Source organism: Aotus nancymaae, unplaced genomic scaffold (genome assembly GCF_030222135.1).
Source record: "Aotus nancymaae isolate 86718 unplaced genomic scaffold, 86718_ANA_hifiasm-v0.15.2.pri h1tg000033l, whole genome shotgun sequence".
In the NCBI taxonomy this organism is placed as follows: Eukaryota; Metazoa; Chordata; class Mammalia; order Primates; family Aotidae; genus Aotus; species Aotus nancymaae.
In genome coordinates, this window is record NW_026988447.1 from 17,030,878 (window position 1) to 17,053,685 (window position 22,808).

General features: G+C 36.6%; 1 protein-coding gene across 3 annotated transcripts in view; it reads left to right on the top strand.

Annotated features, from left to right (window-relative positions):
- Nucleotides 1-22,808, top strand: part of LRBA (LPS responsive beige-like anchor protein) — a 742,045-nt gene that overhangs the window by 494,802 nt on the left and 224,435 nt on the right. The gene's annotated exons all lie outside the window — the stretch shown is intronic.

Sequence of the window (22,808 nt, forward strand, 5' to 3'; positions counted from 1 at the left end):
TAACCAAGTTCTTTGCCATTTTGTAAAAAGGATAGCCTTCCCTTCAGTTCTCAATTAAGATATTCCTCATTTTCATGTCAGACCAAAACAGAATTTCCTTTACCATTTGTATTCCTGCCAACATTCTGTTCACCACCACTTAGATAATCTCAGACTGAGGCTCTCTATAGCTCTCCTCTTCTTCTGAGTTCTCAACAGAATTGTCCTTAAGATTCTATTCATGGCATTACAGGCTTTTTTCCCACAGTCACTTCAAAACTGATATTCAGGGCTCTAACCATTATCCAGTTCCAAAACTGCCTTAAATTTTTAGATATATGTTGTAGCAATATTCTACTTTTGATACCAATTTCTTTTTTAGTCAATTTCTGTTCCTCTAACCAAATATTAATATCTAAGTCTGGGTAATGTATAAAGAATAGAAATTTATTTTCTTACTGTTAATTTATTTTCGTACTGAAGCATGAGAAGACCAAGATTGAGGAACCGGCAGGTTTTGTGTCTGGTGTAGGCCTGTTCCTTATAGATGACACCATCCCTGGATCCCTGAAAGGAACTCTGAATTGGTTTTAGCCCATTAAGGAACATTTTTTATTTTTGTCATCCAGAATTATAGGAAAATAATTGTATGTTGTGTAAGCCACTAAGTTTGGGGTAATTTGTTCCAGCAGTAATAATTAATATAGCATGAAATAATAAAGATTTTAAATGTGAAGCAAACTGAAGGAAAAATATTTAAATTCACAGGTATATTTGAGATTTCAAAATTTTTCTATCAGTAACTGATAGAACAATAGGCCTTGTCAGTAATTATGTAGAATTCATGAACACTATCAACCAATTTGACCTAATTGAGGTAAAACATTACCCTTAACTCCAGAATTCCTCCTCCTCATAAATGCAAGTGCAGAATTTACTGTGAAGACCATTTGTTTGGTTATAAAAGGAGGACACTAATTTAATAGAATTTAAATAACAAATTATATTTTTTATTCATAATACAATTGAACTAGAAATCAAATAAATAAAGGTATCTGGGAAACCCCAGTATTTCAAATTAAGCAACGTATTCTTAACGAAGTTTAAGCAACCATTAGGAACATCAGGAAGTATTTAAAAATCATAATGAAAATAGAAACTGAGTACAGTGGCTCATGCTTGTAATCCCAGCACTTTGGGAGGTTGAGGTGTGAAGATGAGTTGAGGCCAGGAGTTCAAGACCAGACCAGGCAACATAGTGAAACCCCATCTCCACAATAAAAGTGAAAAGAAAATGTAATGTATAAAAATTTGCAGTATACGGATAAAACAATACCTAGAGGAAAACCTATAAATCTGAAATTTACATCTTTATAAATAACAACATATGAGAAAAACAGAAAAGTTTAAAATCAAATATCTGAGGCTCATCATTAAGAAGTTAGAAGAAGTGCAAATTAAACTCAAAGTAAACATAAAGAAGGATATAATAAAAGGAGAAAAATTATCTTCAAAAAAACAGAAATCCAGTGAAACCACAAGCTGTTTTTAAAAGCTTTGATAAGATTGATAAACATCTAATCATATTAATAAAAAACAGAGGAGGTATGAATTATGAGTTTAGGAATGAAAGATAACATTATTATATATATTATACCCATAAAAAGAATAAATTGGACAACTTAGACAAAATGAGCAAATTCCTGGAAAGACGGAAACTTCTAAAGCTTATTTAATTAAAAATAAATAACCTAAATAGGTCTCTATTTTTCTTTTAAAGAAAATGAATACAGGCCTGGCGTGGTGGCTCATGCCCATAATACAAGCACTTTGGAGGCCAAGGTGGGTGGATCACCTGAGGTCAGGAGTTCAAGATCAGCCTGACTAACATGGTGAAACCCTGTCTTTAAAAAAAAAGAAAGAAAGAAAATGAATACATAGCTAAAACACGATATAGGTTGATGTACATATTATTTTGTCATCCAAGTACAAAATAGTATACAATAGATATACTATTATACTATTATATAGCATAATACCCAGTAGGTACATAGGTACCTTCCCCCACCCTTCACCCTCAAGTAGGCCCCAGTATCTGTTGTTCCCTTCTTTGTGTCCATGAGTACTCAATGTTTAGCTCTCACAAATAAGTGAGAATATGTGGTATATGGTTTCTGTTCCTGTGTTAGTTTGCTCAGGACAATGACCTCTAGCTCCATCCATGATTCTGCAAAGAATATGATCTGGTTCTTTTTATGGCTGCATAATATTCCATGGTGTATATGTACCACATTTTCTTTATCTGGTCTACCATTGATGGGCATAAAAATTATTTTTCTATGAACAATTTGAAAATAGAAATTTCAATAAACATAAAACATAATAAACATAAAATACTTAGGAATAATTTATTGAAATATATGTAAAACCCACTGAAAACTACAAAACATTCCTAAGGAAAAAAAACTTAAAACCTAAATAAATAGAAAGATTTGACAAGTTCTTTGAAAAGACTTGGTATTATAGAGATGTCATTTCTCCTCAAATTGATCTATCGATTCAACTAAATCCCATTCAGAATCCCAGTAGGTCATTTAAAGAAATTGACAAGCTGCCTTTAAAAAATACATTTGCCAAAGATGTCTTTTTAAGACCCATTTACCACTGAAGAAGAAAAGAGATTTCAAGATAATTAATCTTCTCATGATATTAGATTATTAAGGAAATGAATAGGCAAGCCTCAAACTGGGAGAAAATATCTTCAATGTATTTATATAACACAACTTGTGTCTACTAGATATGAGCAAATCAATAATAAAAAGACAACTCAATAAAACAAATGGGCAAAAGATTTGATTAGGGACTTGATAAAGAAAGGCAAGTAAGTGGCCAAGAAGCACCTGAAAAAATGTTCAGCACCATTGGTTGTCTTGAAAACCTGCAAGGAGACACTACTACACGTTAAGATAGCTAAAATTAGTAAGACTGACAACACCAGATGTTAGCTAGGAAATGTAGCTGGCTAATTAGCTAATTATCTACATCCTAGCAAATGTAGGAACTGGAGCTCTTATCGACTGCAGATGGGAGGGTAAAATGGTGCAAGTATTTTGAAAACTTCTGGCAGTTTCTCAAAACTTAAACATACCACCTATCCTATTAAACAGCAATGCCACTCCTAAATATTTGTCCAAAAGGACTGAAGGCACAAGGTTCACAAAAAGACTAATACACAAATGTTTACATCAACTTTATTCTTGGTAAACTACTTGAATGTTAAAAGAAGGGTTGATACAGCAATTATGTTACCTTTATATAATGCAGTACTACTCGGTAATAAGAAGTGAATTATCAGTACACAGGACAACATGGAAGAACCTCAGAAACATTACAGTGGGTGAAACAAAAGGATACATGATGTATGACTCCATGTATCATGCTCTAGATTAGGCAAAACTAATCAGAGGTGAAAGAAATCAGAATAGTGAATGTTTACAGTGGAGACGTTGACTGTGAAGAGATGTGAGCAATCTTTCTGGGATGATGGAAGTGTTTATTATGATAGGATGGTGATTACATAAATGTCTGAATTTATTAGACGTCACCAAGTTCCACATCTGTTATCTTTGTATATTACCACATATTGTCCATACCTTAATAAAATTTTAAGTAAAAAAAAAAAAGAATAATGTATTTAAACCTCTAAAGAGTTTCTCTTAATTCTTAGCTTTGAAAATGGAAGGATGTATTATAAGGTATTGATTTGTCTCATTTAAAGATTGCTATTTTTGATATGAATTATCAATGAAGTAAAATGAACCAAAGGAAACGTGTTATCTAGGATAGGCCTATATTTGTATCAACATAAAAATGCATTAACAAATGTGAACTAATTGGGACTATGAATGTTTGTGGTAGAGGTCACAGAGACAGGCATTTCAGGATACTGGTCCTCAGGGAAAAAAAACAAAAAACCACAGTACCCCAGAAAATTAGTATTCTACTCTTGTTGTTACATTAGGCCTACAGAGGTCAGAGATGGGTGAGTAACGAAAAAAGTTTTGTGAACTCTGAGATGATAACAGAGATCTGTATTTGTTTCCAGTTGCTACTTCTGAATCATGTTTCACACTTAATGACTCACAGGGTCTGTGACCTGAATATTTGGTGCCTGATAGAAACCAAGAGTAAAACATTTAAAATTGAAAGGGTTTGTATTCTTATTTTTAAGGACAATGAGAAGGAAGGGAGGCTGGTTGTGGGGTGAAGAACTCTCAAAAACTTATAGAAAGAATTTTGGAAATGTTGAAGTATGGGGAAAAGGTAAGCAGATTGAGCTCTGGAAACTAAAAGAAAGGAAGATAAGTTGGGTTTCATCCTGTCTGACAATACAGTAGCCTCCCCTTATCCATGGTTTTTCATTCCCTAGTTTTGGTTACCAGTGGTGAATCATAGACCTAAATTATTAAATAAAAAATTCCCGAAATAAACAATTTGTGTTTTGTATTGTGCACCATTCTGAGTAGCCTGATAAAATCTTGCACATTCCTGCCTGGGACATGGATCTTTCCTTTGTCTAGCATATCCACGCTGTCTACACTACCTGCTCTTGATTGCTTAGGTTATCAGATCCACTGTCATGGTATCACAGTTCTTATGTTCAAGTACCCCTTATTTTCTTATTAATGCTCCCAAAGTTCAAGAGTAGTGATGTTGTCAATTGAGATATGCCAAAGAGAAGCTGTAAAATGATTCCTCAAAGTGAAATGGTGAAAGTTCTCGACTTGAAAGAAAAAGAACATATGCTGAGGTTGCTATGATCCGTAGTAAGAATACATCTTATATCCATAAAATTGTGATGAGAGAATAAGAAATCTGTGATATTTTTGCTGTCATACTACAAACTGCAAAAGTTATGACCACAGTGCATAATAAGTGCTTAGATAAGGTGGAAAAAGCATTGTATTTGTGGGTGGAAAGTCTGAAGAAAACCATGTTCCAACTAATGACAATTGAGTTTGGTACTGTTTGTGGTGTCAGGTGTCCACTGGGGGGTCTTGAAACATACCTCCAAGTGGATAAGGGAGTTCTACTGTATACAAATACTGTTAATATGGCATAGAAAAAAATTAGAAAATAATGACATACCTGCTGTCATTCAGATTTTATACGTTTGTGAATATACACACAGCTTATTATAAGTATAATTACTCATTGCTTGTTTTTTGTTAGCATGTGTATTTTACTTTTATGCATCCTGTTTTTTTTTCTCTTGGCTTTCTCCTTTTCTTTCTTGCCCCCATTATCCCCCAAAACACCATTTATTTATTTATTTATTTTTGATACAGGGTCTTGTTCTGTTGCCCAGGCTAGAGTTGTAATGGTATGATCGTGGCTTACTGCAGCTGTGACTTCCCAGGCTCAGTTGATCCTCTTGCCTCAGTCTCCTGAGTAGTTGGGCCCGCGGGTGTGTGCCACCATGCCTGGCTAATTTTTGTATTTTTTTGTAGAGGCAGAATCTCCCTTGTTATCCAGGCTAGTCTTGAACTTCTGGGCTCAAGCAATTTTCCTGCCTCAGCCTCCCAAAGTGTTGGGATTACAAGTGTGAGCCACTGCGCCTGGCAACACCTTAACATGTATTTACAACCTAGTACTTATCTTGTCATGTTTTTCTTCATTTTCATATAAACTTACGTATGTTGTAGAGGGTATCATTGATTTACAAAAATAAAGTCATATAATATATACAGCTTGGTATGTTTGTTTATCTCACTCCACAATATATTGATTGTAGATATCTAGCCAAGTTAACTGTGTGACTTTAATTCATTCTTTTAAATGACTGAAGAAGATATATCATAAATACACGATTATTTTACCAATGATGTGCATTGGATTTCAGAGTCTTGTTTTCATCTTTTTGTCACTTTGAAAAATGTGGCAATAAACATCCCTACATGTTGACATAATAAAACTTTATTTCTGTTTGTTATCTGTAAGTTTGTTTGGTCAAAGGCCATGCATATTTTTATTTTTGATAAATAATGTTGGATTACTTTCCAAAGGGATTTTACATTTTATGCTTCTACTAGCAATATACACTTTTGTCTGCATTCTCATCAGCAAGATGTGTTGTAACTCTTTACTTTTTTATTGATTCTGGGGTATAAAATATTTTAATGTCTTTTTTAGTATCAACATTTTTTAAATGCTGGACACTTGAATTCTGTGTAATTCTTTTTATATTCATCCATTTTTTTATTTTTTATTTTATAAGTATTTGTTATGTATTATAGTAACCCTTTATCACAAAAATTTTTTCAGATCTTTCACTATTTGACTTTATCAGTCATATCTTTGCCATTAATTAATTTTACAGTTTTACAAAGTTATAAATATTTTTTAGTTCTTTCTGAGTTCCAATTATGGTTTAAGAATTCTCTTGGCCTTTAGATTATGTATGTAATCACATGGGAAGAACAGTAGAAAGGTAACTGTGTGCAAGCCACTGTACAATCTAGATGCTTTGTTAATGTGTCGATCATTCCACATTAAGCTGTGCTCTCACTTTTGTGCATCACAGCTGGCACTTAGCAAAAAGAAACAGAATGGAAAATGTCAGGCTAAATTACAGTCCAGTGTTTTCGAAATATATTTATTTGTTTTTATGCCATCTGCATGTTGTTTAAGGTAGAATACTTCTTACTAGTTTCTTTTTTTCTCTCATTTTATTGGCTGTTTTCTGGTATGTAGTTTGTAAACTTTAAATAATTTTATGAAGCCTTTTAAAAAGTCTCATTGTCACTTTAATTACAATATATAAAACTCATATACATATTGATTTTTGGTAAATTTACATTTTTTTTTTTTAATTTTATTTATTTATTTATTTATTTTAGGATTCCAGCTCTGATGGATGACTTTGAGGGTTTTTTTTTTTTTTTAGAATAGGAAGGAGGAAAAAGGAAGAGAAAGAGAGAGAGAGAATGGGGAGGAGGGAGAAGGAAAAGAAAGAGGGAGAGAGAATGGGAGTATTGCTTTCTTGCCCAGGCTAGAATGCAATTTAGTAATGGGTATTGAAAACCTCTTGTATACTGATAATTATACTTAATGATGTAGTCAGGAAGGAATAAGGGAAGAAGATGACAAACAAACAGCCAACCAATATTTCATTTAAACCTATGAAATGCTATGCGATTACTGAGGAGTGATTTACTTCCAATTATATAGTCACCTTTGGAATAGGTGTGAGGTGGTAATGTATGTTTTGTGTATTTGAAGTGGAGAGTTCTATAAATGTTTATTAAGTTTACTTGTTCCGGGTCTGAGTTCAAGTTCTGAATATCCTTGTTAATTTTCTATCTCGTTGATCTATAGAATCGTTAGCTCTTCTTGTTGCATTGATCCTTTTGCCATTATGTAATGTCATTCCTCGCCTCTTTTGATCTTTGTTGCTTTAAAGTCTACTTTATCAGAGGCGAGAATTGCATCTCCTGCTTTTTGTTTATTAGTTTATTTTTACTCTCTGTTTGATTGGTAAATCTTCCTCCTTCTCTCTGAGTCTTTATGTATTGTTGCATGTAAGATGGGCCCGGATGCAGCATACCAATGGGTTTTGGCTTTTTATCCAATTAAAATATATGTAAGTTTAATACCGGCGTTTGATGCTAGCTGGCTGTTTTGCCCATTAGCTGATGTAAATTTTTTATTGTGTTAAAGTTCTTTGCTTTTTGATATATTTTTGGAAAGGCTGATATTGGTTGTTCCTTTATATGTATAGCGCTTCTTTCAGAAGCTCTTGTAAAGCAGGCCTGGTGGTGGTGAACTCTCTAAGTACTTGTTTGTTCGCAAAAGATTTAATTTTTCCTTCGCTCATAAAGCTTAGTTTGGCTGGATAGGAAATTCTGGGTTGAAAGTTCTTTTCTTTAAGGATATTAAATATTGGTCCCCACTCTTTTCTGGCTTGTAGGGTTTCTGCTGAGAGATCTGCTGTAAGTCTGATAGGTTTCCCTTTATGGGTAACCTGACCTTTCTCTCTGACTGCCCTTAGTATTTTCTCCTTCATTTCAACCCTAATAAATCTGGCGATTATGTGCCTTGGGATTGGTCTTCTTGAAGAATATCTTTGTGGTGTTCTCTGTATTACCTGGAGTTGAATATTACCCTGCCTTGCCAGGTTGGGAAAGTTTTCCTGAATGATATCCTGAAGAGTATTTTCCAACTTGGATTCATTCTCTTCATCACATTCAGGTACACCTATCAAACGTAAATTAGGTCTTTTCACATAGTCCCATATTTCCTGGAGACTTTGCTCATTCCTTTTCATCCTTTTTTCTGCATTCTTGTCTTCTCATTTCATTTCACTGAGCTGGTCCTCGACTTCTGATATCCTTCCTTCTGCTTGATCAATTCGACTGTTTAAACTTGTGCATGCTTCGCGAAGTTCTCGTGTTGTGTTTTTCAGCTCCATCAATTCACTTATATTCTTCTCTAAATTGTCCATTCTCGTTAACATTTCGTCAACCCTTTTTTCAAGGTTCTTAGTTTCTTTGCATTGGGTTAGAACAAGTTCTTTTAATTCACAGAAGTTTCTTATCACCCACGTTTTGAAACCTGCTTCTGTTATTGGAACACACGTGTAATCTATTAAGCCTTGTTCCGTTACTGATGAGGAATTGCAATCCCCTGTAGAGGGAGAGGCATTCTGATTTTGAGTATTCTCTACCTTTTTACGCTGGTTTCTTCCCTTCATTATATATTTGTCCGTCTGTCGTCTTTATAATTACTGACTTTCTAACTGGGTCTCTGACGTCCAACTTGTTGATTCCCTGCGCCGAAATCTGAGCAATCCACCGAGCTGGCCAAAACAGCGGTGTTAAGATTGATGGTGCTTTTCTGCCCGGGTATCTCCGGACTCTGCACCAAGAACTGGCGTGCTAAGGCACCAGCAAAACCGCCACGCCGGCCACAAGAGTCGCCCTGGCGACCCGTGGAGCTCCTCCACTGGGAATCTCCTGGTCCGTGAGCAACTAATATTCGTCTGAAAGTGTGGCGTCCTCTCATTCTTTGCGCTTTCACTGGGAGGTACGTGCCCGAGCTGCTAATCATCAGCCATCTTGGATCTCTCTCCTAAATTTACATTTTAATGATATTTTCTTCCTGTTATAAAACGCTTCTTGGTATTCAGATTGTACTTTATATTTCTTTAAAAATTGTTTTATATTTTTTGTCCCATGGTCTCTCTCTGCCTTGCTTGTTAAAATTATTCCTAAGTGTGTAATGTTTTTCTTGCGATTATGAATGAATTTTTTTTCCAATTTCAGTATTTGTGTCAATTGCTAAAATGGAGAACAAATATTAAGTTTCCATGTTTGTGTTATTATATATATTTCCATTAATTCGAGTACTTTGGATATTTCAAATGAATATTCATCTTTCTTTTCAATGTTTATACCAGGTTTTACATTTTATTATTTCATTTATTTATTTTTTTTCAATTTGGTGATAATAATTATTGTAATAGTAATTGCTACCCAATGCATAGTGGTTACAATGTGCCAGCACTGTTTTACTAGCTGTACCTACGTTAATTAATTTACAACAAACATTTGAGGTGAGAGCCTACATGATTAACCCCAGGTCACATAGCTAATATTTGTTGTTGGTTTCTGGTAAAACGTTTTTATTTTATGTAATTTTTTCCACTCCTGTTTTACTAGCTTTTTTTTCTTTAGTGGTGGTTCCTGAATTTGATCAAATGCTTTTCAGCTTCTAGTAAATGATGATATAATGTTTTCTTTTTAATTTGTTGATATAAAGAGTAGATCTCCTCTTGTGGATTTCCTGATTTTGAACTACTCTTGCAACCCAGGAAAATATGTTCTAGTAATACATTGCTGGATTCTATTTGCTAATAGATTATTTAAGATGTATCTTTATTCAATGATGAAAATGCTCTACTATTTTCCTTTTTGATAGTCTCTTTATCACTTTTTATGTTTTTAGCATTAAGATTATACTGGCTTAATAAATGAATTATTGAGCTTCCTGTTTTTTCCCCAGGGGCCTACTATAATTTTTTTCAATGATAGTTTTAGGTGAGATAAAGGTTAGCTATAAACCTGTTCTGTGGGAAATTACCTGATGTAATGTTGCCTCCAAGTACACTACCAGGTAAGTCATCCCAGATTTCACAAAACAGAAGGGCTCACAGATCAATTAAGCTTCTCAAAATGAATAATTTATTAAATCAATTTAGCGTGTGCAATAAGAAGAAATGAAGAGAGATGGGATAAGTTAATATATTTAGGATCGAATGCAAGCAGGTAGAAAGATCAGAGTACTTAAGTCCTGGTTCATGTAACATTTATATGTCCTGTCTCTTTTTCTGCTTCATCTACTTTTCTTTGATGTTACAAGTACTAGAATTGAGGTTTGAGTAAGGGAATCCACAGAAGGAAAGTGTTCTGGTACAATGAAACACACCAGCTCTATTAGACAGACACAATAGCAGCTATCCCTGCTCATAGCTGGAGACAACCAATTAACCTGCTGAATAGTTACCGTTTTTTTCCTACATTTCTTGTGCAGATAAAACCCACAGGGGCCAGAGTGGGGCCATACCGGGTATTATCAATGGGTGGCCAATTTAAGACCAACATAGATATCATCTACAGTGTCAAGAACTATGAAAGGAGCCAGCTACAGTGGCTCACGCCTGTAATCCAAACAATTAGGGAGGCCAAGGCGAGTGGATCACCTGAGGTCAGGAGTTCATGACCAGTCTGGCCAACATGGTGAAACCCCATCTCTACTAAAAATACAAATTAGCTGGGTGTGGTGGTGCATACCTGTAATCCTAGCTGAGGCAGGAGAATCACTTAAACCCAAGAGGTGGAGATTGCGGTGAGCCAAGATTGCACTATTGCACTCTAGCCTAGGTGACAAGAGTGAAACTTGGTCTGAAAAAAAAAAAAAAAAAAAAAGCAACCGTGAAAGGTCTGAAATTTAACCTTCCATGCAAGCCAACAATTTACCTTGCCACAGTTTCTTAGATGCTCGCAGAAGATATGAGACAGAGGTTAGAGACAAAGACTTATAGCACAAGCAAAGTAAGCATCTTGTTAGTGTCTATTTCCCTTGCATCCCCAAGTTGCATGGAGTGACTTTTTGGAGGTGCTATGGACTGAAATGTATTTCCCCAAAATTTATATGTTGAAGCCCTAACCCCCAATGTGACTGAATCTGGAGATAAAGTCTTTCGCAGGTAATTAAAAGTAAATGAGGTCATAAGGGTGCAGCCCCAGTGTATTAGGACTTTGGCCTTATAAGAAGGAGATGAGAGAAATTCTCTCTGCACTGTGTGAAGAGACAGAGAGCAGGAAGTCATCTGCATGCCAGGGGAGCCCTCACCAGGAACCAAACTGGCTTGGCAATTGGATCTTGGACTTCCTAGCCTCCAGAACGTCAAGAAATAATTCCTGTTGTTTAAGCCACGTAGGGCATCACAAACAGACTAATATAAGGGGCCCAGGTGGACACTGTGTTCCCAGTGAGTTTACATCTCGGTTAAGGAACCTTAGAGAACCTAAAATCTTCACAATGGGCAGTAAGATCTGGCCTCTGCCCCATAGAGCATCATTACCTTTCTTGTACTGGACAGTAAACAAACCTGCCCATTGCTCTCCACTGAGATACTGTCTCTTCTAAGGCTATTAATTATACAAACATCCTTGAAAATAGTGTCTCATGTAAGATGGCAATTACTACTTTAAGATCTGCAAAAATATGAGAGACTCACATAGAGGTAGTACGGTTATATCTTGAGTTGGTCTTTCCATTTATCTGTAAATATAACTTTTTTTGTTCCATCATACATTCAGTGTACTCTGTCTTTAACAGGTCTTGCAGATTTCAAACTTTAAATTTACTGTACATATTTAACATCATTGGAATTTTGTCTGTCTCTCAGGAGCCACTTATTTCCTTACTTATTACCTATACTTAACATAGCCTATGACTTTTTGCCCATAGCCTATGACTTTTTGCCTACATCTTGGAAGCTATTATGTTACTCTTTTATGTTTAATGTTTCTTTTGGGTTTCATCTATTCCATTTGCTTCCTTGTCTTCTAAAGCAGAATTGAATATTTTTAGATAATATAGCAAATTCACATTACATATTTTTATTACCTATTCCCTTTTTGGGGGGAGGTGAAGGTGTTCAGAAACATATTTCTTTTAGGTTCTAACAATTAATCACAGAACAATGACTCTTCATAGGTTTTTGTTTTTCTTTTTTCTTCAAGAAGCACTGTCTTTATTTGGATTGCTATAACAAAGTACCATAGAGTGGGTGACTTATAAATAACAGAAATTTATTTCTCAAAGTTCTGGAGGCTCAAAGTCTGAGATTAGGATGCCAGCATGGTGGGTTCTGGTGTGGGTCCCTAGACTGCTGACTCCTGATTCTGTCTTTACTTGTTGGAAGGAGGGCTGGAGAGCTTTCTGGGATCTCTTTTATAATCCCATTCATGAGGGCTCTCTTCTAATGACCTATTCACCTCCCAAAGTTCAAATCACCTTCTGTTGCTGTCACATTGTGGGTTATGATTTCAACATATTTTGGAAAGACACATTCAGTTCATAACAAGCATCCACTTTTTAATTTTTAAATGATCTAAATAATAAATCCCAGTTCCTTAGTACTTATGAAAGGTCATTTGAACTACTATCTCCAGGTACAACAAATCTGACCAACCTTGATTATGGCCTCCCCAGTGCCCTTACCAGGAGCTAAAATACACAGTTTGCTATATTTAAAAGCCTAAAGATCTCTCTTTCCTGTTCAGTTTTGAAACTATAGAAGCATGGAGTAGGAGATGAGGAATCTGTTTTCAACTGAAATTGTTACTCATCATTAATTGATTGAGTATACATTTATTGAGTTCTATGATGTACCAATAGCATTGGAATTACTAAAATAAGTACTGTGTAGTATCTGCCTTCAGTAATTGTCTACTGAGGGGAGACATTTACAAATTCCTAAGAGGCTGTGGTAGCACATCTGCTTAAGAAGTCAGAGCTTTTACAAAATCTTGGCTTGAGGCCAGGCGTGGTGGCTCACGCCTGTAATCCAAGCACTTTGGAGGCCAAGGCGGGCGGATCACCTGAGGTTGAGAGTTCCAGAGAAAATCTTGGCTTGGGTTTTAAGGCTGAGAATTTCTCTGTGGTGGGAGTATTATATAGTGGCTTAGAGCATAATGTCAGAAGTCTGATAGACTTGGCTACACTACTTACTAGTTATGTGATTTTGACTACATCATCTAACCTCTCAAAGACTTTCCTAATTTATAAAATGGTGAAAATGACTTTGATTTTACAGTGCCATTTTGAGGATTAACTGAAATAACTGAAATTAATCACTTAGCATAGATCCTGGGATATAATGAGCTCTAAGTAAGTTGTATTTATTGCTGCTACCACTATTACTATCTGCTACTACTTTAATACAACCACTGCTACCACCTCATTGGTGGTGCACGTTGAAAGAGGCTGCATTCCAGTTGGGAAGACAGTCACATTGGGAGACGTTTAAGCATGAAGCACATGGCATGACTGAAGGAGTGTTATGTTGTGTGGCGTGGATAGAATATAAGATTTGTCTGTGAAAATGGTAAAAGATGATGAGAACCTGTTCTAAGGCAGGTTTTAGCCTATATGACTAATCAGAAGGGAGAGAGTCAATTGAAGTTGTTCATTGAGAGGTGAGGGAGGTCAAAAGGAATGAGATGTAGTACATAGCATAACTGAATTTTTTTGTTTGTTTGTTTACATGGTGTTTGTGACTCTGCTAACCAAAATAGTCTTTATTGGACTAATGACAGCCATTGAAGGGATGATAGTTCATTTTTGGATCTGTTGAATTTGAGAGGTTAGGTCAGGTGAAGTAGCTCATGCCTGTAATCCCAACACTTTGGGAGGCCGAGGCAGGAGGATCACCTGAGGTCAGGAGTTCAAGACCAGCTAGCCAACATGGTGAAACCCTGTCTCTACTAAAAATACAAAAATTAGCTAGATATGGTGGCATGCACTGTAATCCCAGCTTCTCAGGAGGCTGAGGCAGGAGAATCGCTTGAACCTGGGAGGTGGAGGTTGCAGTGAGCCGAGATCATGCCACTGCACTCCAGCCTGGACAACAGAGCAAGACTCTGTCTCAAAATAATAGCAATAATAATAAATAAAATAATTTAAAAAAAAGAAAAGAATTTGAGAGTTTAGAGGGCATATGGTGGATTATAGATACGGTGGAGATATCCCCCATATGATTGGATAGGAGGCTCTAACACTGACCTCTAATGTCTTAGCTCTGTATCTCACCCCTCAGTGTTCTTTGGCAATAATAGAAGTAGTGATTAGGAATGAAATCACGCAGTGTAAACTGAGAAGGCTAAGAATTCCACTCTGCTGAAATCCAAAGGAAGTCAAATTAGAATATATTACAAAAGGAAACTAGTGTAGACATTTTAAAGAAATCCAAGAGAAACGTGGGTGCATTGAGGGATGGTTTGTGAGGGTGCAGGAGTGGGAACACTTCTCTTGGTTGTATGAGAAGATGTTTTGTCTATTTATTTTGTAGGGTATCCACACTAAGTCTTAAGACAAAGAAATTATCAAATATATAAGTGCAGACTACCTTTTTACTTATACTGTGTTTGTCTGGTTTTGACATCTGGATAATGCTGGGCTCAAAGAACATGTTGGCCAGTATTCTCTCCTTTAATATTCTGGACAAGTCTGTATAGAGTTGGTAATATTTCTTCCTTAAATATTTGGTAGAATTTACCAGTGTAGTCTAATGAGCCTGGAGTTTACTTTTGGGGAAGATTTAAACTAAAAATTTAACAACTATATTAGATATTGTACTATTTATGCAATCTTTTTCTTGAGAGGGCATTGGTAGTTGTGTCTTTTTTTTTTAAGACCAAGTCTCACTCTGTTACCCAGGCTGGAGGGCAGTGGCATGATCTTGGCTCACTGCGACCTCCAACTTCCGGACTCAAGCAATTCTCCTGCCTAAGCCTCCTGAGTAGCTGGGGTTATAGGCACGTGCTACCACACCTGGCTAATTTTTGTATTTTTAGTAGAGACAGGTTTCACCATGTTTGGCCAGGCTGGTCTCAAACTCCTGACCTCAAGTGATCCACCAGCCTTGGCCTTGCAAAGTACTGGGATTACAGGCTTGAGCCACTGCATCTGGCCAAATTTGTGTCTTTCAAGAGATCTGTTCATTGCATCAACGTAGTCCAAACTACTTGTATATAATATCCCCTTATTTTTCTTTTAATGTCTGTAAAATCTGTTTTGATGTCTCTTCTCTCATAATATTGGTAATTCCTATTATCATTCCTGATATCCATGATTTATATCTATATATTTGCTAATCTCTGTTCAGAGGTTTATCAGTTTTATTGATCTTTATAAAAAGGAAAACAGCTTTAGGTTTCAGTGATATTTATTGTTTTTTGATTTTCTGTTCCTTTGAATTGTATTATTTTTTTCTCTGCTTAATTTGGGTTTAATTTGCTCTTATTTTTCTGTTTTCCTAAAGGGTATGTCAAAATCACTGAAAAGAGGCTTTTCTTTTACATTAATATAAGCATTTAGCGCTGTAAATTTTCCTCTAAGCGCTGCTTTAGCTGTATTCCACAAATTTTTACAAGACCAGTGCTCTAACCCCTGAGCTATGGAGCCAACACTCCACAAATTTTTAATATATATTTTTTCATTTTCATGCAATTCTAAATACTTGCTAATTTCCTTTTTGTTTTTTTCCTCTTATCCATGGGTTATTTAGATGTGTTCTATTACATTTTCACATTTGGGGACTTTTCCAGATAGCTTTTTTTTGTATTTTGATATTAATTGAAAAATAATAATATATATATGGGGTACGGTGTGATGTTTTGATAATATCTATTTTGTGGAATAATCAAATCAGGCTAATATATTCATCACCTCACATATTTCTTTGTGGTAAGAATGTTTAAAATCTCTTTTAGCATTTGTGAAATATACATTACTATTAACTATAGTCACCATGCCATGCAAAAAATCTATTGTTATTGATTTTTAATTTAATTCTATTGTAGTCAGAGAATATACTTTATATGATTTGAGTCTTAAATTTATTGCAACTTGAATTTTAGCCCAAAATATGCTTTTCTGTTTTTCTGGTGTTGGAGTGTTCTTTAAATGTCAGTTAGGTTCTATTAGTTGATGGTCTTGTTCAACTCCTTTGTATCTTTATTGATTTTCAATCTTCTTGTTTTATTAATTATAGAGGAATGTTGAAATGTTTATATTGTGGGTTTATGCATTCCTTCTTTCAGTGCTCTCAGTTTTTGCTTCATGTGTTTTGAAGCTGTTAATCAGTTAATAAACAATTAGGATAGTTAAAGCCTGTTGATGAAATGATGTTTTTATGAAATGACCCTCTTTATCCGTAGTAAAATTTTTTGCTCTAAAATCTATTTGGAGCCAGGCAAGGTGGTTCACGCCTGTAATCCTAGCACTTTAGGAGGCCAAGGTTAATGGGCCATTTGAGATCACGAGTTTGAGACCAGCCTGGCCAACATGGTGAAACCCCACCTCTACTAAAAATAGAAAAATTAACCAGGCGTGGTGGTGCGCACCTGTAGTCCCAGCTACTCAGGAGGCTGAGGCAGGAGAATTGCTTGAATCCTGGAGGCGGAGGTTGGCAGTGAGCCGAGATCGTGCCACTGCACTCCAGCCTGGGTGACACAGCGAGACTCTGTCTCAAAAAAAAAAAAAAAAAAATCTACTTGGTCTGATTTGATGTCTTTTTCTAAAAATTCTATTGATGGTCATTTCTACGGGAGTTTTGTTTAATTAATTTCTTTTCTTATGTGGGTCATGTTGTCGTGCTTATTTTGCAGGCCCAGTAATTATGAATTGAATGCCAGCTGTGGTGAATTTTACCCAGTTGTGTGGTGGATATTTTTGCATTCCTATAAATGTTCTAATGCATTGTTCTAGGATACAGTTAAGTTACTTAGAAATAGTTTGATCCCTGTAATCCCAGCACTTTGGGAGGCCGAGGCGGGCGGATCATGAGGTCAAGAGATCGAGACCATACTGGCCAACATGGTGAAACCCCGTCTCTACTAAAAATACAAAAAATAGCCGGGCATGGTGGCACATGCCTGCGGTCCCCGCTACTCGGGAGGCTGAGGTGGAAGAATCGCTTGAATCCAGGAGACGGAGGTTACAGTGAACCGAGATTGCGCCACTGCACTCCAGCCTGGCGATAGAGCAAGACTCCGTCTCAAAAAAAAAAGAATTAGTTTGATCGATCTGGAGCTTGCTTTTAAGATTTTTTAGGGAGAACCAGAGCAGCATCAAGTCTAGGGCTAATTTTTCCCCACTTCTGTGGCGAAACCCTTTTGAGGAGTCTAATCCCCCATGAATCATGAGATTTTTACATTCTGTGTGAGCTCTGAGTATTGTTCATTGTACTTTCTTAGGATGATTCTTTCACTGGTCTCATATTGTTTTCTTTCATGGCTTGGTCAGTACGCAGCTGAAGACAGCAGATCTCTGGAGCTGTGTTGCTTTGCAGCTCTCTCTGATCCGCTACTCTGCCCTGCAAGCTTTAGACATCTTGATCTCCTTGTACTTCAAGCTCTGTTTTCTCTACTCCAGGAGACCATTATGTTCTAACTGGGTTTCTATTTCCTCCTCTGGGCCCTGCAAAGTCTTTCCAGTGATGTGCTTGGGCAATAGCAGATGTCACAGTTTTGTTTCCTGTTTCTCAGGAATCACTCTTTTATTGCTTGATATTTAATGTCTTGAAAACAGTTTTTCTGTATGTTACGTTAATTTTGCATATTGTTTCGGTACGGTAAATCTAGGCCCTGTTACTCCATCTTTATCAGAAGTGGAAGTACTCTGATCTTTGAATTTTATTTTTAAAAATTTTATGTTGTAGTTTTCCATTTTACTCTTCTACCCCTTTTTTGTTTTTTGTTGTGTTTATGTTCATGTGTTTCCAGAGTCTTAGATTGTAGATACTTTTTTTTTGAGATGGGATCTCGATCCCAGATGGGATCCCAACCTCTGCATCCTAGGCTCGAGTGATTCTCCTGCCTCGGCCTCACTAGTATCTGGGACCATAGGCACACACCACCACACCCAGCTAAATTTTCAATTGTTTTAGCAGAAATGGGGTTTTGCTGTGTTATCCAGCTGGTCTTGAACTCCTGAGCTCAAGTGATTCTCCCACCTCGGCCTCCCAAAGTGCTGGTATTATAGACGTGAGCCACCACACCTGGCCTAATTGTAGATCCTTAGTGAAGCTGAATTGGCCTTCCATCCGTCAGTCAATCTCCTAGGTATTTCTAGGACTGTGCTAGATACTGTGAATAGGAAAATGACTAAGCCTAGTTATGTAGCCTCATAAGAACTCCAGTTACGTATAAACTCCAATCTAGTGGGGAGTGTGCAACAGTATGGAATTCTGCAATGAAATGAAGTTAACCCCAAAAGTCTTATTTAAGTGGTATTGATAATGTTCTGTTAAATATATGCCCTTTAAGAAAATAGCTTTTTGGAAGATTATATCTGAAGGCAAATGTGATCGTAGCATTTAGTTCCATACTCTATTATGGAAGTGAATACAAATCTGTACTATTCATTTATAACTGACTCCAACTAAACAAGTTTAATATTTAGTAGGAGGCAGAAATTAATTTTTAAAAAGTAGAAAAGTATTTCCCTCTGATTAGGAAAAAAGTGTCCGGGGACTTTAGGCTCTTAGGATCAAGTTCTATGTAATTTTTCCTTTCCATTTTGCTTTTTATTTTCCTTGCTTGCTGTGTTCAAAGAACAAAAGCAACCTTCTTCAAGATAAACAAAGGTTTTCCCTTTAATTTGTTTAAATAGGTTAGGTACCAGAGAAACTTCCAGTGGCTAAATCATGTTGTATCTGCTACAAAGAATAGTCTACCTGTAAAGTGATATTACTCTAACTTTAAGATTTAGTTCGTATATCTGGGAGAGGGGGGGTTTTTTTTCTGACTTTATCTTTAGTCATTTTATTAAAAAAAAATTTTAAGCAACAGTTGTATGTATTCATGGGGTACATAAAAATGTTGTGATACATACAATATATAGTAATCAGATCAGGGTAATTAGCATATTCATCATGTCAAACATTTGTTGTTTCTTCATGTTGGGAACATTCAATATCCTACTTGTAGCTATTTGAAACTATATATTATTGTTAGTTGCAGTCATTCTACAGTGATAAAAAGCACTAGAATTTAATTTCTCCTGTCTAACTGTAATTTTGTATCCCTTAACAATTATTTCCCTATTCCTTGCTTCCCACCCCCACTTTTTTTTTTTTATTGCATTTTAGGTTTTGGGGTACATGTGAAAAACATGCAAGGTTGTTGCATAGGTGCATACGTGGCAGTATGATTTGCTGCCTCCCTCCCCTTCACCTATATCTGGCATTTCTCCCCATTCTATCCCTGCCCACCCCCCTGCTGTCCCCCCCCTCCCCCCCAACAGACCCCCGTGTATAGTGCTCCCCTCCCTGTGTCCATGTGTTCTCCTTGTTCAACACCCACCTATGAGTGAGAACATGTGGTGTTTGATTTTGTGTTCTTGTGTCAGTTTGCTGAGAATGATGTTTTCCAGGTTCATCCATGTCCCTACGAAGGATATGAACTCCTCGTTTTTAATGGCTGCATAATATTCCATGGTGTATATGTGCCACATTTTTCCTGTCCAGTCTATCATCGATGGGCATTTGGGCTGGTTCCAGGTCTTTGCTATTGTAAACTGTGCTGCAATGAACATTCGTGTGCATGTGTCCTTATAGTAGAACGATTTATAATCCTTTGGATATATACCCAGTAACGGGATTGCTGGGTCAAATGGAATTTCTATTTCTAGGTCCTTGAGGAATCGCCACACTGTTTTCCGCAGTGGTTGAACTAATTTACACTCCTACCAACAGTGTAAAAGTGTTCCTATTTCTCCACATCCTCTCCAGCATCTGTTTTCTCCAGATTTTTTAATGATCGCCATTCTAACTGGCGTGAGATGGTATCTCGATGTAGTTTTGATTTGCATTTCCCTAATGACCAGTGATGATGAGCATTTTTTCATGTGCTTGTTGGCCTCATGTATGTCTTCTTTTGTAAAGTATCTGTTCATATCCTTCACCCATTTTTGAATGGGCTTGTTTGTTTTTTTCTTGTAAATCTTTTTTAGCTCGTTGTAAATTCTGGATATCAGCCCTTTGTCAGACGGGTAGGCTGCAAAAATTTTTTCCCATTCTGTTGGTTGCCGATTCACTCTATTGACTGTTTCTTTTGCCGTGCAGAAGCTGTGGAGTTTGATGAGGTTCCATTTGTCTATTTTGGCTTTTGTTGCCAATGCTTTTGGTGTTTTGGTCATAAAGTCCTTGCCTACGCCTATGTCCTGAATGGTTTTGCCTAGGTTTCCTTCTAGGGTTTTTATAGTGTTAGGTCTTATGTTTAAGTCTTTAATCCATCTGGAGTCAATTTTAGTGTAAGGTGTCAGGAAGGGGTCGAGTTTCTGCTTTCTGCATATGGCTAGCCAGTTTTCCCAACACCACTTATTGAACAGGGAATCCTTTCCCCATTGCTTGTTTTTTTCAGGTTTGTCAAAGATCGGGTGGTTGTAGATATGTTGTGTCGCCTCCGACACCTCTGTTCTGTTCCATTGGTCTATATCTCTGTTTTGGTACCAGTACCATGCTGTTTTGATTACTGTAGCCTTGTAATAGAGTTTGATGTCTGGTAGTGTGATGCCTCCCGCTTTGTTCTTTTTGCTTAGAATTGACTTGGCTATGTGGGCTCTCTTTTGGTTCCATATGAAGTTTAAGGTGGTTTTTTCCAGTTCTGTGAGGAAGGTCATTGGTAGCTTGATGGGGATAGCGTTGAATCTGTAAATTACTTTGGGCAGTATGGCCATTTTCACGATATTAATTCTTCCTAACCATGAACATGGAATGTTTCTCCATCTGTTTGTGTCCTCTCTTATTTCATTGAGCAGTGATTTGTAGTTCTCCTTGAAGAGGTCCTTTACGTTCCTTGTTAGTTGTATTCCTAGGTATTTTATTCTCTTTGTAGCAATTGTGAATGGCAGTTCGTTCTTGATTTGGCTCTCTTTAAGCCTGTTATTGGTGTATAGGAATGCTTGTGATTTTTGCACATTGATTTTGTATCCTGAGACTTTGCTGAAGTTGCTTATCAGTTTCAGGAGATTTTGGGCTGAGATGATGGGGTCTTCTAGATATACAGTCATGTCGTCTGCAAATAGAGACAATTTGACTTCCTCCTTTCCTAGTCGAATACCCTTTATTTCTTTTTCTTGCCTGATTGCTCTGGCTAGAACTTCCAGTACTATATTGAATAGGAGTGGTGAGAGAGGGCATCCTTGTCTAGTGCCAGATTTCAAAGGGAATGCTTCCAGTTTTTGCCCATTCAGTATGATATTGGCTGTCGGTTTGTCATAAATAGCTTTTATTATTTTGAGATACGTTCCGTCGATACCTAGTTTATTGAGAGTTTTTAGCATAAAGGGCTGTAGAATTTTGTCGAAGGCCTTCTCTGCATCAATTGAGATAATCATGTGGTTTTTGTTTTTGGTTCTGTTTATGTGGTGAATTACATTTATAGACTTGCGTATATTGAACCAGCCTTGCATCCCCGGGATGAATCCTACTTGATCATGGTGGATAAGCTTTTTGATGTGTTGTTGTAATCGGCTTGCCATTATTTTATTGAAGATTTTTGCATCTATGTTCATCATGGATATTGGCCTGTAGTTTTCTTTTCTTGTTGAGTCTCTGCCGGGTTTTGGTATTAGGATGATGTTGGTCTCATAAAATGATTTGGGAAGGATTCCCTCTTTTTGGATTATTTGGAATAGTTTCAGTAGGAATGGTACCAGTTCCTCTTTGTATGTCTGGTAGAATTCGGCTGTGAAACCATCTGGGCCTGGGCTTTTTTTGGGTGGTAGGCTCTTAATTGCTACCTCGACTTCAGACCTTGTTATTGGTCTATTCAGGGTTTCGACTTCTTCCTGGTTTAGGCTTGGGAGGAGGCTACTGTCCAGGAATTTATCCATTTCTTCCAGGTTTTCTAATTTATGTGCATAGAGTTGTTTGTAATAATCTCTGATGATGGTTTGAATTTCTGTGGCATCTGTGGTGATATCCCCTTTATCATTTTTTATTGCATCTATTTGGTTATTCTCTCTTTTCTTTTTTATTAGTCTGGCTAGTGGTCTGTCTATTTTGTTGATCTTTTCAAAAAACCAGCTCCTGGATTTATTGATTTTTTGAAGGGTTTTTCGTGTCTCTATCTCCTTCAATTCTGCTTTGATCTTAGTTATTTCTTGTCTTCTGCTAGGTTTTGAGTTTTTTTGATCTTGCTCCTCTAGCTCTTTCAATTTTGATGATAGGGTGTCAATTTTAGTTCTCTCCTTTCTTCTTATGTGGGCACTTATTGCTATATATTTTCCTCTAGAGACTGCTTTAAATGTGTCCCAGAGATTCTGGTATGTGGTGTCTTCGTTCTCGTTGGTTTCGAAGAACACCTTTATTTCTGCCTTCATTTCAGTGTTTATCCAGTCAACATTCAGGAGAAAGTTGTTCAATTTCCATGAGGCTGTGCGGTTCTAGGTTGGCTTCTGAATTCTGAGTTCTAACTTGATTGCACTGTGGTCTGAGAGACTGTTATTGTTTCCGTTCTTTTGCATTTGTTGAG